This window comes from Balaenoptera borealis, assembly GCF_965194805.1.
Source record: "Balaenoptera borealis genome assembly, chromosome: 3".
NCBI lineage: Eukaryota > Metazoa > Chordata > Mammalia > Artiodactyla > Balaenopteridae > Balaenoptera > Balaenoptera borealis.
This window is the reverse complement of record NC_138866.1, coordinates 158,535,362-158,548,991: the sequence shown is the minus strand read 5'-3', so window position 1 is coordinate 158,548,991 and position 13,630 is coordinate 158,535,362. Positions and strand designations below refer to the sequence as shown.

The 13,630-nt window shown below is 39.8% G+C and overlaps 2 long non-coding RNA genes across 4 annotated transcripts in view; one reads left to right on the top strand and one right to left on the bottom strand.

The window, feature by feature from the left end:
• Positions 1–13,630, bottom strand: part of LOC309625960 — a 431,996-nt gene that overhangs the window by 25,983 nt on the left and 392,383 nt on the right. The gene's annotated exons all lie outside the window — the stretch shown is intronic.
• Positions 1–13,630, top strand: part of LOC309625974 — a 247,575-nt gene that overhangs the window by 53,763 nt on the left and 180,182 nt on the right. The window lies entirely within an intron of this gene.

Here is a 13,630-nt window from a genome sequence, read left to right as displayed (position 1 = left end):
TTTCTACCCCTTAGAACCTGGTCGAACTAGCGCGCTAGGCAAAAATGCAAGGCCCTGTTGGTAGGAGAGAAGCCGGGCTAGGGTTTGGTCAAGGCAAATGGGTAAGTTATGGGTTATTGTGAACACTTGGTCAACATGCAGCTCTACGTTCTAATAAATCCATGGACACAAGACACTGAGCACTCATCGTACTGTAGACACCACAGAAACAAATACTACATCTTAAAATACAATAGCAAAGCAACTGATGAACAGATAGCATATATTTACATATATCAACTCATCATTCAGCCACAATTTTATTATAAAAAGCTTAATTACTTCATATGGACAATTTTCAGTATGTTATTTTCATAAATTCTTATAATTGTTTGTGATAATCTAGTTTATATACGTATGTATAAAATACCTATGGTCAATTTTAGCATTATAATTATAGTTGATATTTTTTGATGCATCAGTGAATTTTTCAGTGTTAAACTGTTAAGTAAGTTTTTTAAAGAAGGAATCTGTCTGTATAGAGGGTTATTTGAATGAGTTTCATAACTCTCCCTACAATAGAATCAGTCACCATAGAAATACATGTTACAGAAAAAACTGTTATCTGTGTGACAGGTCAACCCTCTGTCTCCTGCCATGGGAGGCAGCTGACGTTTGGAAGAACAGACTTTTCCTTTAACATTATCCAATGTTTTAAACAATAGTTTCAGCCTGAAAAAATTAGAGATATACTATGTAAAATATGTTCTTGATATTTGTATATTTACCTCAAGAAAAACACCTCAAGCCTTAGATGACAATTATTCTTAAAAACCATGCAAATGAAATGTGCTCAGGAAACACTGGCCCATCTAGCTTAACAAATATGAACTATGTTCTCTTCACTCCATGGATAGAATACAGTTCATGGCAGTGTTTTCTTAAACTGCTTTCATGTTACCAAAATGTTAAAAGTGACGTTAATAAGATATTTATAATATTTTTTATTGTTAAAATTTATTTCACAGGAAAAGAAGTACATGGTCAAATATGGTTCAGTTTTTAAGCTGGAGTACCTTTTGGTGCCTCACTTATTCTAATACATATTAAGAAGTTCTAGTTTGGGGATAGATTATACAATCATTTTGAAAACTATTCAACAATGCACAATACAGCAAGTGTGAAAGCTTTGTCATCTTTTATAATGAGCCTGGATTATTACATTTAAAACTAGAAAAAAAATAAGCATATTATTAAAAGTAATTTTAGACTATGTCAAAACATCTTATTAGTAGATGAGGAAACTAAAGTTTGAGTTTCAAAAATAATCAGTATATATTTCTTACCAGTAGTGTCCAGATCAAAGTTAAGAGGCTATGTTTGAGGAACAGGGATTTTTTTTTTTCTCTTTTTTTAAAAATTTAATTTAATTTAATTTAATTTAATTTTAACATCTTTATTGGAGTATAATTGCTTTACAGTGGTGTGTTAGTTTCTGCTTTATAACAAAGTGAATCAGTTATACATATACATATATCCCCATATCTCCTCCCTCTTGTGTCTCCCTCCCTCTCACCCTCCCTATCCCACCCCTCTAGGTGGTCACAAAGCACCGAGCTGATCTCCCTGTGCTATGCGGCTGCTTCCCACTAGCTATCTATTTTACATTTGGTAGTGTATATATGTCCATGCCACTCTCTCACTTTGTCCCAGCTTACCCTTCCCCCTCCCCGTGTCCTCAAGTCCATTCTCTAGTAGGTCTGCGTCCTTATTCCCATCTTGCCCCTAGGTTCTTCATGACCATTTTTTTTTTTTTTTAGAGAGGAACGAGGAATTTTTAAGGAATAGAGAAATTTTACTCAAGTGTCAGAACCTACATGCCTCCATGATCTTAAAAGAAAAGATTTCTGGCCATATTTTCTAGGCAAAAAAGAACTTCTCTGTTCTTTGCTTGTCACATTGTCCCATGCTTTCTTCTGGTTGTCACTCTCATTGCAACTGCCATGCTGGTCCCCAAAGGAAAGGTTAATTTGAAAAAGAATTCAGATGCCTGAGTGTGTTGTTTGTTCCCAGCTCCCTCTATCATATCACTTTCATTTTAATAAGAGAATACAGTGTTTTTGTTGAGAACCCAGAAGCCTGCAGTGTGCTTTGGCAGTGCCAGGATAAACTTGAGGAAGCCCTCTAGATAATTCCAAAACTCTCTGTAATATAGTACTGAGTGGGACTTTCTTGCTCCTCCAGAACTGATGGCTGGGACCCAAAGCTGGGGGACCAAGGGGCATTAAGAATCCCATATTTAATATAAAGAGAGTTCTCCATAAATGAAGCCACAAACCTCTCTTGAGAAGGAACTAGCCTTTCTATTCTCAACCATCACCTCAAGTTCCCGCTTTCAGAACCCATTTATAAAAGAAGAATAGAGAAGGGAGAGGGAATCCTTGTCGTACGTCTTTTGCCAAAAGAATTAGGGGGAAGGGAGTACCTCTTTTGCATCCCCAAAGCAAGGGAGAGGGGCTTCTAGATTCTTCCAGAGAAAATGTGGGCAGCTCATCCTCTTCCTGGAGAACCAATAGCCAGCAGCCTGGCCCACCTGCCTCTGTACGTGAGAAAAGGAGGTGGCAGAGCTGGGCTGGGGGGCAGAGCAGCAGCTGTGCACCCACTGTGACCCCGGCAGGGACTGCTGGGCTTGCTGACTGCCCGGGGCACCCCCAGAACCAGGCTTATCTCACCTCGCTGGCATCGCACCAAGAGGCCCTGAGGTGTTCGTGTCTGCAGCCCCTGAGCAGCTGTGAGCTGTGCCAGAGGACATGCCAGAGGCAGCCTCCGGGAACTATGCAATGGGGCTGGTCACGGGGCCCGGCAGCAGATTCACACAAGGCCCTGCGGCCCATAAGTGTTGGAGCAGGGACAGCAAGCACCACAGCCAGCAGCGAAGTCAAGAGACACTTGCCCTTCCTTGTCTGAACAAACCCCTTCCCAGTCTCAACACGAGTGCTGGGCAGAGGAATGGTAAAGAAAGTGCCATATATCCATGCGGTGGAATACTAGTCAACCTTTACAGTGAAGGGAATTCTGTACCATGGGACAACGTGGATGAATCCACATGAGGACATTGTGTTCAGCTGGACACAGAAGGACGACACTTGTAAAAGGTATCTAAGATAGTCAAATTCCAAATCCCAGACCGGAATAGTGGTGCACAGGGGCTGGGGAGGGGGAATGGAGCGTTATTAGTCAACAGGTGTAAAGTTTCAGTTAAGCAAGATGAAAAGACTGCAGAGACCTGCTGGACAGCATGGTCCCAGGGTCTGCAATACTGGAGTATACACTTAAAACTTCCTAGGAGGCTGGATCTCGTGATGTGTTCTTACTACAATTAAAAATGTTATAAAAAAGGAATTGGGGTTGCAGGGCACATGTCTCATGACCCCTGTTATGGGCTGAATAGTTAGCGACACCCTAAAATTCATGTTGAAATCCTAACCCCCAGGACCTCAAAATGTCACTGTGTTTGGAGATAGGGTATACCCTTTTGGGTATTTACTTGTTTGTTTGTTTGTTTTTCCTATGACACCCGTGCACATGATATTAAAAATGTATACATTTGTATATCTTTTCTCGTGTCATCAGTTTATTTTGTAGACCCAGTAGTGGAACCTAGGAGGGTAGAGGGAAAGTCGTCCCCTACAAGTCTTCACAGAGATAATCAAATTAAAGTGAGGCCATTTGGGCGGACCCTAATCCAATATGGTGGTGAACTAATCCAAAGAGGAAATTTAGACACAAAGATATACACAGAGGGAGGACCATGTGAGGACCCAGGGAGAAGATAGCCATCTACAAGCTGAGGAGAGCGGCCTCAGAAGAAACCAGTCCTGCTGAAACCCTAACGTCTGCCTTCTGACTCGCAGATCTGAGACAATAAATGCCTGCCGTTGAGCCCCTGCCCCTACCAGTATGTGGTGCTCTTTTTTGAAAGTCCTGGCAGACCAGCACATCTTTCTTCCCCTGCACTGCCTGGTGTCAAGGTGGTTGGAAGAATGCCAAGCAGAGCATAAGCCCCTCTGCCTAAAGCCCTGGAGCTCACATCTCCCCTCTGTTAGGGGAAAGGTGGGGAGGATGACAACGGAGTGAGATCAAAATCACATATGAGATGGGAACTGGCAAGTGAATCCCATTAAAAATGACCAGAAAACTGTTAAAAGATGTTGAAAAAAGATTTAGCAAATCTAGCCGAAAACCATGGAAAAATAGTTTTCGCTGGAAAAACCATGTTAATACCCTCCATGATTTGAGACTGAAAAATAAGCCATAATAAGTAGTTATCTTAATACATCAAGCAAATGACAAAATAATGAAAGAGTGCAATTATTTGAGAGCTGTGGCATGTCCTTTAAGGCTGTCGCTATCCACAGACCTTGTCCTAATCCTGGGAGGGCTCAGGGCCATCAGGAGAATCCCCTGGCATTTCTTAGTCTGAGGCTTTCAGGGCATAGTAAGATTTGATTTGTTTAGTTTTTGTTTTGTTCTGTTTAATATATGCAGGATGCAGGCAGGCTCACCCTAGTTTGTTCTCAGGCTCCTATTATGGTGGTCATGACTCAGATGTTCTGGAGGGTGTGTGTGGCAGCCTGGGTTGGGTGGGGTGCTGATGTCTGTGCCGGACAGCCCTCACCTCCTTTCTTCTTTCTTCCTTGGTTTTCCTCATGCCTGCTATTAGCCTTCTGGATGTCTTCCTCCTAAGAGGCCTCCCTCCCTGCTCTGTTTCTCCTTGATTAGTCTTAAAGGATATTATAAATGCAGTTCAGAGCTATCTTCCCTTCTGTCTTTACATAGTGAGTTGACTCTTTAATAATCTGTTGGTTTTTGTTTTTTGTTGTTGTGTATTTTATCCTCCCTACATAATTAGTCAACAGCTTTTGTTCATTCCATTACTAGGTTTTGGAACTCAACTGATTTCTTGTCAAATTGGTCAGTGGTTCTTGGTAGAAGAAAGTCTCTATTCTCTACCTTGTGTATGTTGACACATCCCTCAAAGTGTACAATCATATCTACTAGGGACATGATAAGATATTGTTAATAATCTAGACAGCAGATGCTGACACTTCACCACCTACCCTCCAAAAGAGCTGGCACATTTATTTTCCTGAAACGTTGGTGAAATGGTGATCACGGATATAGGATGTAGCCAGTGGCTGGCGGGGTAATTTGTATCCTTTCAGAGGGAAACTGTGTATCTCCTTCTGTTTGTGTTCCTGAGCAGGGTTCTCTGACCTAACTTTTTAATAGAATTTCTGCCAAGCTCAACTTGTTGGGAAGAGTGATTTACTATTCTAAGCATAAATGTTAGCAAATTGTGGGGTGAAGCTACACTTTCATGACAGATGCCAAGAACATGTTTATAACATGAAGTCTCTCTGCTTGTCTCCACCCATCAAGGCCTCCAGGGAAAGCTACACTTTGTATCTGGAACCAATTTAACATTAAACATGGCCCGGAACTCTTACCTCTTAGTTTAGTCAGTTACTTTCTTGTTTCTAATAACATAAATCCATTATTATCCAAATTTAACAGCAGAATGAATTCTCAAGTGGTTATCTGAGGACTCTTAACTCCTAGAAATATAATTCTGTTCTAGTCAAATTTTAGGTCAAACAAAGTTCACTGTGTTAACAATGAAAAGAAACAAAGCAGGGAGGGGACCTCTATAATGGAATTGGGCTCAAGGACTTTTTTAATGAGTTCCTGTTCATGGTTATAATGTACTGGGGAAATATATAAGGTCCAGGACAACTAATGAATTTGTTGATGTTACAAAAGGAAAAATTCTTTTGTGAACACATATATTTGTAAAGAAACAGATATTCTAAGCTTTTTACTTGCTGGGGTTTTTGGGTTTTTTTTTCCATAGAAAAGAATTTTAGGATACAAAAGGGAGAAAACAGAAAATTGACATTATTCTCTTTCTTTTTAAGAACTTCCTAAGACATACAGGCAGATCAACACTCATTCTTCTCCCTCCCCCTTTTGAGTTTTTATCTGGTTCTTTATTTTCCCACCACACAAGTTTACTCTGTGCCACAGAATAAAATATACTTAACCATGGTCTTCCTGCTAACAGTTTGGAATTTAGCTCTTCCCCTTCTGAACATAAATGTGGATTCTTAAGAATGATAACTGATTTGGAGGGGGAATTTATTGATAGTAAACAAAAGGGAACCTCGCAATATGGGTTATCACCTTTGTACATAGATGTCTAATAATTTGCTTCCCAGAGAGCAACTGCTCTTGTTATTCAGTTATAAGTCTTCTGTGACTTGAATATGAAATCACAATGACACAGCAGCAAGCGGTTCTGGAAGTCTGCTAATGGTTTCCAGGTGGCATCTTAACAGACACATCTAGGGTGAGAAACTCATCTCTCTGGGCGTGGAGTTTTTCCCACTTAAATCTTGTTTGGAATTTCTATATTCACAGCAAGAAGGTGTCGCTCTCCATTTCTGTTTACTTCGTACCCTAATATCAGCAGCCAAGAAAAACTAAGAGACAGCATTCTCACAGTTATTTATTTTAAAAAGCGTACTGTTCCCTAAAAGTGTCACCCTACCCCCTGCTTATTGTTTTGATGCTATTCTTTTTAAAGCCTTGAAAAAACCACCCAATTTGAGGCTCCTGCTGGAACTCAAATCTTTTGTCTGCCCCCTGCCACCACTCCATCCTTCAGGCTGGCTGAGGGTGATGTCATCAGACGCAGGGGACCCTGTTGCAGTAAGACTCTCTGAAGCATCCTTTGTTGGACACCCAGGCCCACGATTCACAAACTAAGGGAGATGTGATGCCAGTGGCATCCTGTGGCTGGACCCACATCCCCAGCTGAGCACGACTCCACAGACACGCCTCCGTGGGAGCCGAGCAGGAGCTGCACGCATAAGACACGTCTACCGGTTCCTGCCTGGTCTATCCCACAAGTGATACAGGAACCACTATCATCACAGACAACTTTTTCCTCCCTGGGCCACCCACCCCTGCGCACTTGCCACACGCTGGCTGCGGGTCTGGAACTTTATCATCCCCTAGAGACAGTCTGTGTGGTACTGAGGTGTCCAAGCTCCTCCCCATGGCTGCCCTGGAGACCCTCACTCAGGTCGCCCTCCTTCGGTTGCTTGAATATTTTGTTATGAAAGAGGTTGTCTGTGCCTTACAAATTCTCCTTATGTTAAGAAAGATACTTCTCTGAGACTTGCCGTTTAGCAGGACTTGCAGGAAAGAGAGGAACCTGCAGATTTGAGTGTGATAACTGCAAATGGAAATGTTTTTATTTCCAATGAACACAAAAAGTAATGACAGATCAAGTAATGACAGATCTCGAGAGAGACAGGTGTTAATATCCCTTAGTGAGGTACAGAGAGGCTACATGGCCTGCAGAGATTCAAGTTTCCCCCAGCTAGCTATCCCACTGCCAAAACACCCCAGTGATAAGACGACTAACAAAATCTTCAGACGTAAAAAGGATTTTTATTGTTTCTCATTATGATTGTTTTCATTTTTATTCTTTCAACTGGAAAATTATTCCCATTGAAAATTTTCAATCATTACTCATAAAAAGATGTTTAGCAAGGACCGTCCAGTACTTGGAAGTTGTGAAAATCTACTTGTGCTCTCAAAACATCTGCAGTCCCCAGTGGAGTTTTGGCTCTGTCTACTACACTTGCCTTCCAGCAAAAACACAGGAGGAGGGCGATTTCCCATCGGCACTGTCGTGCAAACTGCAATCTTGGGAAGAAATGAGTAAACACATTACTGAGCAGCAGCATGAAAGAAGACACGCAGTTGCCTGGTTGTTTTAGTAAAGACATAGGGAATTAGTTGACTGTGTTCATGTAGATTTGGGTTTATACACCCGCTACACACACACACACACACACACACACACACACACACACACACACACACACACACACACACACACACTCTACACACTACACAAGCTATGTAGCCCAAAACTACACTGGCTCTAACCCTTGGATCAGTAGATATAAACTAACCAAACAAAAGTACACTTTAAACTTCATAATAATCATGGTCAATGCATGCATATACAATAAACTTCCCATTAATTTGTTGGAACTAGTGGAACTAAAGGGAAGTTAATATTTATTGAGCTTGTTTTATATCAGGCACAAAATTTATCTCTTAGTCTTTTAGTCAACACATGCGCACAAATATCTTTAAGAATAAAACTACTATCTCTGTTTTTATGGAGGAGCAATGTCAGATTCAAAGAAGTGAGTAATGTATCAGGGTCATGTAGATTCATATAAATATATATTTTTATTATACAGGCATAGCCCAATATCGTAAACATTGATGAGATGGACAGATCAGCGGACTGAATTCACATGTTTTATATGGCATAGGACTGACCACATTCTGCTTTGGTACAGTGACCATCCAAGTTTCCATTCTTTATAATTTATCCATCAGTACATTAGGTAGAAAAAGTCAATTTAATAAAACCATATTTCATGTTCAATGTCATATTTAAAATACTACATTTGCTAAATGTTTTACTATAACTACATATTAATTTTATAATTTAAAAATATTTTACAATATTTAAAAACTTGAGTAATGGGTATTAATTTATGTCTGTTAATTTTACATCTATTACATAATAAGGTGTTTCTACAGTTAACTCATTTTATAACCTTCTACTTGGAAAATCCTAACTTTACCATATGATGAAGGTGAAGCTGTTATCTTATCATCCTTGTGGAAGAATAACAAAAGAGTATTAAAAATGACCAATTGTAGGTTGAGATCATATATGTCTGGTTACCCTTTCAATAATCTATCCTGACAAATGATTGCTATTGATTTCATCAGTTGGTTTTGTATGCTATGACCAAAGTCAATTAAGGCTTCAGAACTTCAACAAACAATAAAATTGTTGGTAAAACAGCATTGAAAGAGAGAACTGTCAATATTATAGACTTTACATATACTAACAGATTAAATTACTAAAAAGGAGAGTGCTTAAAGGACATCTGAAGTATGTATTGTGGTAAAACTGGGAATCCATAATAAAGGAAGGGAAATCTGTGAGAGGCAACAGTGCCTACATGGCCAGGGTCCTGTCTGGGCTCGCCGAGGATCTGGGACCCGTAATGGTATAAAGCACGTCATCTTAACCTTTTCTGTCACTTCTTTTTCTCATCTTCCTTCTCCTGGACCATCATCTTGCAACCTGGTTCTTCTTCTCAGTAAAATGACCCAGGGATCTAAACATCTTGCAGTGTAACAGGGAAGATACATTTACTGAGGACCATGTTTCTGGCAAGCATTTCTATATATCATCCTATTTAGCAACAAAACAGATTTGTGATACTGTAATAATCTCCCCACTTTACACACGAAACAGTGAAGGATCACTGACTTATAAAGATCTTCCAAATGATGAAATGTTTCTTAGTACAATTTCAAAAATATCCCGTTTGTTAATTATGAACACTGATTTCATCAGAAAAGTCTTTGCGTGTTGGGAAACTCTCAAGTTCATGGTACCATATACACATTTTCCAATATTTTAATTTTCACGTGAAAGCTCTAATTTTGTCACTGGCCACAAATACCATCGATTGTCCTTCTTGAAGTGACAGGCTCATTTCTTTCACTCTCGAGACCACGTCTATCAAACACCCAAGTCAAGCAGCCATGCTTTGGTCTGTTTGTTCTGACGTGGCCTGGGAAAGCGGCTGCTTGAGCTTGCAGCTGGGTGGGACAGCTTTTTCTAGACACACAGCTGCTCTGTGTGTCCCTCTCATTTTTAATTCCAAAATAATGAAAATACGTGCTCAAGAATGAAGATTAATAAAATTAACATTTTGTCCTGCTTCCTCAGGGAGCTTCTTAAATGTACCTGGCTTGTCTTCCTTTCTCTGAGTGCATGCCAGTGGAGAATACGGTGACCACCAACAGAGCCTGGTGCCACTGTCTTGATTTTATTCACCATTGCTTTTGAATTTTAGTGAAAAGCTATGAAAACACTGTGGCAGGTATTCGGTGTCTGGTTTTTTAATGAATAAATGAATGAATGAATATAAAATACTTGAGTTGCTATCAGGCATCAAGGAAAAAGTCTATTTATAAATGGCAAAAATACACAAAGTGAAATACTTTGTGTATTTGGAAGTTGTTATATCTAGTCCATTCTACCTTCTTTCAACCATATTCAGGAAATATCTGGAATCAAAAGTACCAGATTTAGTGCTTTTTATTTGTATTATATGTGTTCCCTTACCTCCCCCCTGCCACTCTACGCTTGCCCATGTGGGCTGCAGTATTTGTCCTACTTATTCCATGACTCGTTTTGAGCATTGAGTGAATTCAGAGCCATGAAGGAATTCTTGCAACATCATTCGGGACCCACTTATTGAATGCAAAATATTGTGTGATCGTGAACAATGGTGATAATAAAGAATAAAGTTCAAATTTTGGGGCTGGAGAAAAGGACTTATAAAAGATAAGGCACTTGAAATGTGGTTAAGAAATGAAACTAGCAAAGTCAAGGAGACATGATTGTAGAGCATGGTGAGCAGCTCTACCTACCGTGGGATGTAGCTTTTATGGGTGATTACACATGTAGGTGCTGTCAGTCAAGGGAAGGTGGACTGAAGCAACCTAGGCATGTTTTCTGGCATTTGATGTGGCAAATCATGAAGAAATGATAATACGATCTTGATGCTTCCTCGGGTTGTACTGTGGATGATGGATTAGGCACATTTGACAGAGACAATTAAAGAAAATAGAGTCCATATCTAAGAGGGTGAAGGCATGAGTAAATGGGAAAAAAGGAATTTTAACTTAGGCAGAAAATTATTATTGTGGACCACTGAAAAAAAGAAATACTACTGTAATATCCTTTCTAACTGATATAATAACTAGGACCTTCAGGGTATTGGACTTATGGGGCTGCTCTATACACATCTGGACACAGATCTGATGGTTTCTTTTTCGGTTGGGAAGTAGAATATGCAGAAGTAACAGTTAATGGTCACAGGGAGCAGATTCTCCCAGGAGACAAGTGGTCTGGAAATTCTGTATCTTCCTCAGCAAATACCTCAGTTTATTCACTAGCAAGTGAAAGTGCATTCCATTCCTGTTCTAAACTCCTGCAAATAACAGCAACAGTCATTTCAAGATGTAAGGCTTCATACTGTGGGATCTTAATTCAGGCTTGTTGTCAGCCTGATGTGTTCTATCCCTGGATTGAGAGCTCTCTTGATTAGCATAGCACTTCACAGCGTGTCTTCAGATTCAGATCACTGTCAGCTTCAGAATAATTGTAGAAGCTATTTTTAAAATGCTGTAATTAAAAATAGTCTTGCGATAGGACTGCTGATTGTCCCAATGCTTTTCCCTTTTAGACATTCATCAGTATTGCTGTTTAGATTACATATATAGTGCATTCATGACTGTGATATTTAAAGCATCTAATGTGTATTAATTGGCATGGATCAGGCACTGGGCTGAAGACTTTAAAGCTAATGTCATAAAATGTTGCTATCCACATAAACCCTAGGAGGTTGCAGATGAGAAAAATGGATACGTAGAAGTTAGACAACTTACCAAGTAAGTAACTTACCATAGTAAGTGGTGGGGCTGGAACTACACTCAGTCTTGATTCCAGCAACCATGTGTGCTGTTCTTGAGAGGGTATTTCAGCTGTTTGTAACAGGCACGTGTGCAAAATGCAGATGAAGAGTAGTTACATCTCAAGAACATGGCACACATCTTTTGATATTATTTTACATAAAGTTAAGTAACTACACTTACATTTATTCAGTGAATTAGATCAGTATTGTTCATAATAAAAAGAGAATATTTAGACAGTTATTGAGGACCTACTATGTACCAGGCACTGTGGGAAGTGACTGTTCCATTTTTCATCTCACTTAACACATGTGCAGTAGAAATATTGTCAGTGTTTTGTAAATAAGAAAGTCTATGATCAGCTGCTCATAGCACAGCCAGGATTTGAACTCAGATGGTGTGACACCAAGTCTCTGTCATGAAATGATATTAGTAGAAGACATTTTAGGAACTAATTTCATTCTAGTGAAATTGCGAGATGAGTGCATTTCACACCTCATTTTGTTTAAACACACCCTCCCCTAATTGATGGCCTCCAAATAGCCCATTGATCCAGGTGTTCTGCTGTTCCTGTGGTCAAAACGTTGGGACATGATCCCAGTTCGTCAATTAGACACTCCATAACTATAATTCGATTCATGACCAGCGTGACAAGAAGAGTGAAACTTGCTGAAGCCCGGAGGGTGGTGTGGGGACGACGACAGATTGTTCCAGCCCCATGGCCCACCAGCGTCCCCTGCTCCCTGTCACTTCCAGCCTGTCCACCAATTCTTAGGTCTTCCCTACATCCTTCCAACAAAATGTCTTGTTGAAATTAACCAGAACAGCAGGCAGAATTCTAAAGACACCCCACCCGCTGATTCCTGACTGCTGGTCATTTAGTCAAACACTGTTCAGGGCCTTCTGTGGGTGATTTTGCAGGTATAGAAAAGCCCCAAGTCAGTTACCTAAAGATATGGAGAGTGTGAATGTGGGCATGGCCTAATGACAAGAGCCTTTCAAGAGCAGAGAGTTTCATCTGGCTGGTAGCAGAAGTGGAGACAAGATTTAAATCACAGGAGGACTCACTGGCACAAAAACAGACACATAGATCAACGGACAGAATAGAGAGCCCAGAAGTAAACCTGCGCACATATGGTCAATTAATCTATGACAAAGCAGGCAAGAATATGCAGTGGAGAAAAGACAGTCTCTTCAATAAGTGGTACTGAGAAAACTGGACAGCTACATGTAAAAGAAGGAGATTAAAACATTTCCTCACAGCGTATACAAAAATAAACTCAAAATGAATTAAAGACCTGGAACCATAAAATTCCTAGAAGAGAACATAGGCAGAACACTCTTTGACATAAATCACAGCAATATTTTTTTTATTTGTCTCCAAGGGCAAAAGAAATAGAAGCAAAAATAAACAAATGGGACCTAATTAAACCTAAAAGCTTTTGCACAGCAAAGGAACCATTGACAAAATGAAAAGACAGCCTACAGAACGGGAGAAAACATTTGCAAATGATGTGATGGTCAAGGAGTTGATATCCAAAATATACAAATAGCTCATACAACTCAATATCAAGAAAACAAACAACCCAATCAAAAAATGGGCAGAAGACCTAAATAGACATTTTTCCAAAGAAGACATACATACAGATGGCTAACAGGCACATGAAAAGGTGCTCAACATCATGCTAATTATTAGATAAATGCAAATCAAAACCACAATAAGATATCACCTCACACCTGTAGGAATGGCTATCATCAAAAAGCCTACAAATAACAAATGTTGGTGAGGATGTGGAGAAAAGGAAACACTTGTGCATTGTTGGTGAGAATGTAAATTGGTGCAGCCACTATGGAAAACAGTATCGAGAGTCCTCAAAAAACTAAAAATAGAACTACCATGTGACCCAGCACTTACACTCCTGGATATATTTCCTGAAAAAACAAAAACACTAGTTTGAAAAGATATATTCACCCCAATATTCATACTATTTACAAG